We start from the raw sequence: 5,446 nt of genomic DNA, 5'->3' as shown, positions 1-5,446 counted from the left end.
ACATTCGAGGAAAGCTCAATTCCCTGTGGGAATATTTGAGGCAAATGGCATTTAAGGGATGTGAAAAACGTAATATCTTAATGTAATTGGCTACAGAATTAATCCAGACCCGTTACACCGCTATTTCATTCACTAATATGTTTTGATGGCTTTTTCTTGCAGTATCTTGTGATTTCTAGGAGGAAAAGGAATTCCAGAGGTAAATGTGAGCTCTCAGTAATCTCCTGGAGCTCTCAATTCCTTCTTCACTGACCAGAAACGCTGCTGAGTGAGAATGTGGCCTTCAGCAAATACTCCAAGCTCAGCTTTATCGTTTCCCATCAAATACCACCTTATCAGGATTAAAATAAATCACCAAAATTACTTAAAAGTATCACACCAAAATGCAGATGTCCCGGTAGGTGTCTATAGCTGTTCTGATCTGCATCTGTCTACAACACCAAAGTCATGGGAGCCATCCCAGCAAATTCAGCAGCTCCCAGACCCAGGAGGAACGAGGTGCTGGAAAATCCAAGAGCATCAACAGATGGTTTGAAGTTCACTTCAAGGTTTTTGGTTTCAAATCTGGGCTGCTCATGTTCCTCTGTTGGAGTTAAAGAAGTCACTCAGGCCTTCCCAAACCAGGGAAGAATGAGATTCCTGAAGTCCCTGTTCTGTTTCCAGGCACAGGGCACCATCCTGGGCTATTTAGGAGGGGGAAGGCCTGGAACCAGGGCTCTCTTCAGCCCAGGGATGTCCAAAGCCACATCCCACCTCTCCCAAAAAACAAACCCTGCCACAAGAGCACCGACAGCTCCAGCCCCTCTGCCAAGGCCTGACTTGCTCTGGAATTCTCCCAAGAGCCCAACTTTCAGCTTTGAGTGTGGAGGGATCCCTGGCCCTGGCAGAGGGGGTGGAACTGGGTGATCTTTAAGGTGCCTTCTACCCCAAACCATTCTAGGATGCTACACTTCTATAATTCTAGGATTCTGTGAAATCTTTGGGTTTTTTCATGGAAGAATGGAAAATCCCTCATTCCCTGGGCCCAGCCTATCCATCAAGGTATTTCCTGGCTAAATGGCAGCCCTCAGGCTGAGGCAGAAATAATTCCCAAGTTTTTCACCTCCCCACCTGGAGTTGTTTGATCTTTGCTGTCCAGCAGAGCACAGCTCTGGGAGGATGCACTGTGTTATTCCCAGAAAACCTGGGATATCTGTCCCTCCTGCTTTTTGTAGATTTGAAGTGGTGAATTCATGCCACTTCCCCCAGTTCTTTGATGTGGGTGTGAATGAGAGGCTCGATGTAATTTGTCTCCTGTGCTCTGGGCACCTCGGACGTGCCTCAGCAGCCACCACCAGAGCTTCTGGCTGCCAAACATGAAATTTTTACTCTTGTGGTACTCCTTGCCCATCAAAATATCTTTCTTTTCAGAATATCTGCCTCCTTAACACCAGGTTACCTCACTCAGGCACTTTTTAGGCCATAAATCAAACCTAAAACACGAGGAGTTGGCTTCTCTTCCACCCTTGTTCCCTCAGCTCCCAAACACCTCTTTGGAAACAAGCACGTGGAGAGCAGGCACAAATCTGGGCTTTGAGCTGAAAATAATTCTTAAAGACAAGATCTGAAAGCTGTTATTTTTTCATCATGTCCTGAGTGGATTTTAAATTTCTAGGGTTTGGCATTTTGGAGGGGAGAGGCGGTGTCAGACATTCCCGATTCATTTTGTGGGTTTAGCTCCAGCTTCTTCCTCCTGATTTATTCTCACAGTTTTATCAGATCCTCTGGATTTCCAGAAATTATAATCCAATGGTGACTCCAGCACAAAGGTGCAGTTATTTTACCTCTTCCACTGCCCCATTTGTTGCCTGTTGATGCTCCAAGAGTCTCCCATGGGGAGCCCACAGACATCACATCCAGAAACAGAATTCCGGAGGGACTCGGATCTTCCTATTTCACCTCAAGTGTGAAATCTGGTTTCTATTCCAAGCAAATTCACAACTACAAACCACAGCTCATCCCTCCTTCTCCCCAGCTCACGTGTCATCCACACAGAGTAAGAACTCCAGAGTTTCTGATAACATCAGCTGCTTTTTGGGTTTTTTTTTTTTTCAGAGGGAAGGAACAGGGAGAGCTCTCCCTCCTGTTTTTCCTTTTTTTCTTTTTTTAAATCAAAGGCAGCAGCTCCAAACTCACAGCCAAAGCAATCACAGGCAATCATTTGCACTGACTTTCCTGGAGAATTTAAACTGTGGGAACTGCTGGAGAGCTGTCATCCCACCAAATTTTCCTCCACGTGTTGGGTTGGAGTCCTCTGGACTCCTTCCAGGAACATTCCTGGCCCACCAGGATGAGTCCTCACAGTCACTTTCCCTGGTCACTTCCCCATCATCGTGTCCCAAATCCCTCACTGGAGCATCACATCCCCACAATCGCTCTTTAATCTTCCCAAATCTTCCCAAAATGTAACTCTGATCAAATTTAAAATGGCATTTTTGAAAAGCAGATGATGATATCACAATGAGAAGTCTCTAACGTGAGAATGCCAGTGAGATTTGGGCTGGGGAACCCAAACTGTCACACTTTGGAGTCATTCCAAGGAATCTTGCTCAGATGGTGGTGGAAGTTACTTCCTCTTCACAGCAACATTTTTTGGTTTAGCTGGATGGGATAATGGAGCTGCCTCCTGAATCTCTGCTCAGGAATGCTGAACATGGACCAGCTCTTCCCAAAATCACTTGGAATTGGTTGGAAGGAACCTCAAAGGCCACCCAGAGCCAGCCCTGGCATGGCAGGGACACCTCCCACTGCCCCAGGCTGCTCCAATGTCCAGCCTGGATTCGGGCACCTCCAGGGATGGAAATACAAAAGATTCCTGGAAAGGAGGGATAAAAACAAGTGCAGAGTCCACAGGGGAAGCCAACAAAATTCCTGGTCACAGGGCAGGGCCAGTGGAATCAGGAGTTTGGAGCTCAGCCATGCTGAGCCATTTTTTTACAGCTTAATGTGTCATTTCTCTGACATGCACAGAATTCCTATGAATAAATACATTAAATAAAGCATGACCAAAATTATTACTTAAAAATGTTGGCCAGACAAATCATCACCACAGAATTACTATTAATAAATATATTAAATAGAGCATGACCAAATTTATTGCTTAAAATTCTTGGCTGGACAAATCACCACCGTGAAATTTCCGTGATGAGGACAGAGGGAGAAAATTCATAATTTCATCCCCACATAGAATTTTTTCCTCCTGTGAAATGCAGGAAAATGACTCCAAGAGAGATGCCATCATTTCCAAACTCCCTGGATTCAAAAGAAAGAGGGATAAGTTCAATGCACAAAAATAATTTGGCCTCTTCAAGACTCCAACTTCCTTTTGTCACCAAAAATGACACTGAAATTTCCCAGGAAACTGGCAAAGTGTGGCTTTATGTCATAAATTTAAATAACAAATTCCAAAAAATTTTGAAAATTTTCCTTTTTAGGGAGTGTTTGTTCTCTCTTTGTGTCAGCTCTGACTGATTTGCCAAGAAATCTGCACGGCCATACAAATACGATCTTCCAAGTGTATTTCTAGTTTTGTAAAAAAATCATTTATTTTAGGTCTTTCATTATTAATTACTGAGGAATCTGTGGATTAGAACTGATAATTACAACAAGATCAATCCAGTGAACTGTCTCAGAGAAAAAATTCCCAAAATTTAAATCCCAGCACTTCACAGATCAGAACAGAATCTTCCATTCACAGGGTTTTTTTTCCCCCTCACATTTTCAAAATAAATTAATGAAGCATTTTGCTATGAGAACAAATGCTTTGTTCATCTGGAGACTTGAAATAAAAAAAAGCAAAACATTTTTGTTCAACTTTACAGATAATGAACAAATTCAGGCATCAAATTAAATCGCTTTTTTCCTACTGTAAAATGGAATAGGCATTAATTTTTGTTATTTTAATAAAATACACTGCTGGAGGTATCTGGAAATGAAGAAATCTACCCTTAAAATGAGTCAGTCACTGCCAGACTTTGATCACAGATAAAATTAAACTATTCCCAATCTGACATTCTGTACATTTTCATCTCAAATAATGGATTTTGGGAAGGGTTTGGACCAAAATGTCAAGGATCCTCTTTGGATTTAGGAAGTGGAGGCTCAACTTCCTGCTGGAACTGACTCAGAGAGAGTTTTTTAATCTTAGATTATTTTAAATTTGGAATTGCTGATGCTCAAACCACGTCTCCTTCCTCGCCTGGCAGGTTCTACCCAGCAGGGTAGAAATTATCAACCTGGAGGAGGAAAAGGAGAAAAGAAGGAAAAAATGGGGATGATGGGAAAGAGAAAAAAAGGAAGAGAAGAGGCAAAGGAGGGGAGAAAAAAAGAAAAAAATTAAAAGGGAGAAAACTTAAAAGGGAGAAAATAGGGAGGGTGGGAAAGGGAAAGAAAAAGGAGAAAATTAAAAAAAAAAAAAGAAAAATGGAAATAAAGAAAAATTGCAAAAAAAGGAAAGGGGAAAAGAGGAAAAGGAGAAAAAGGGAGGAAAAGAAAAAGGTAAAGAGGGCCATGGAAGGGGGAAAAAAGGGGAAAAAGGGAATAAGGGGTGAAGGAAGGGGGAAAGGGAAAAAGGAAAATATGCAAAAAAAAGGAAAAGAGAGGAAGACAACAAAAAAAGAAAAACTGATTCCCAGAAGAGTAAGGAACAATAATGTATAACCAAGCATCAAACTCATTTTTTCTGCATTTTTGCTTGGATCCCAGAAGTTGAATATTAACAAGAAGAGGTTAGAAACGTAGGAAATTGTATCTGCCTTAAAATACATTTAAAAAATTGTATCTGCCTTAAAATACTCCCAGAGAAGTTTAGGAATAAAGCAACAAAACAATATTTGCTCAAATCATGGCAGTAAATCACCAGGAATCAGCAAAACCCTCCCAGGGAAGGTGTGCTCACCTTGCTGGCCCTGCCCTGTCCTGCCAGCCAAGAGCAGACACCAGGCAGAAATAATTCCAATACACCTGGAAGCAGATAAAGATCAGAGAATCCCATTTAAAAAGCACCTAAAATAATGGATTAGAGAACCAATAAAAGAAAAAAAAAATACATGAAAATGTGTTTGAGGAAAATAATTTACCCACTTTAAAATGGGTTTAAAATTTCAGTCTCTGGGACATCTTGAAAGCTGCTTTACCACAGTTTCAGGGAGCTTTTTCTCACATTATATCAATGTTTATTGCTCTTTATACCTTCCTTAAGTGTTGCATCATCAGATTGTATATAATATAATATAATATAATGGGATATAATATAATATAATGGGATATAATATAATATAATGGGATATAATATAATGGGATATAATATAATGGGATATAATATAATGGGATATAATATAATATAATGGGATATAATATAATGGGATATAATATAATACAATATAATACAATATAATATAATATAATA

At 40.6% G+C, this 5,446-nt stretch overlaps 1 long non-coding RNA gene across 1 annotated transcript in view; it reads right to left on the bottom strand.

The window, feature by feature from the left end:
* Positions 1-3,111: 3,111 nt before the first annotated feature.
* Positions 3,112-5,446, bottom strand: part of LOC107204807 — a 7,777-nt gene continuing 5,442 nt past the window's right edge. Inside the window, exons 3-4 of the long non-coding RNA XR_001521746.1 lie at positions 4,937-5,001; positions 3,112-3,291 (exon numbers count right to left, since the gene is read on the bottom strand). This is a non-coding gene — a long non-coding RNA (uncharacterized LOC107204807). The remainder of the gene's footprint in view (positions 3,292-4,936; positions 5,002-5,446) is intronic.

This window comes from Parus major, chromosome 1, assembly GCF_001522545.3.
Source record: "Parus major isolate Abel chromosome 1, Parus_major1.1, whole genome shotgun sequence".
In the NCBI taxonomy this organism is placed as follows: domain Eukaryota; kingdom Metazoa; phylum Chordata; class Aves; order Passeriformes; family Paridae; genus Parus; species Parus major.
The sequence above is the reverse complement of the archived record's forward strand: the minus strand, read 5'-3'. Positions and strand labels throughout refer to the sequence as shown.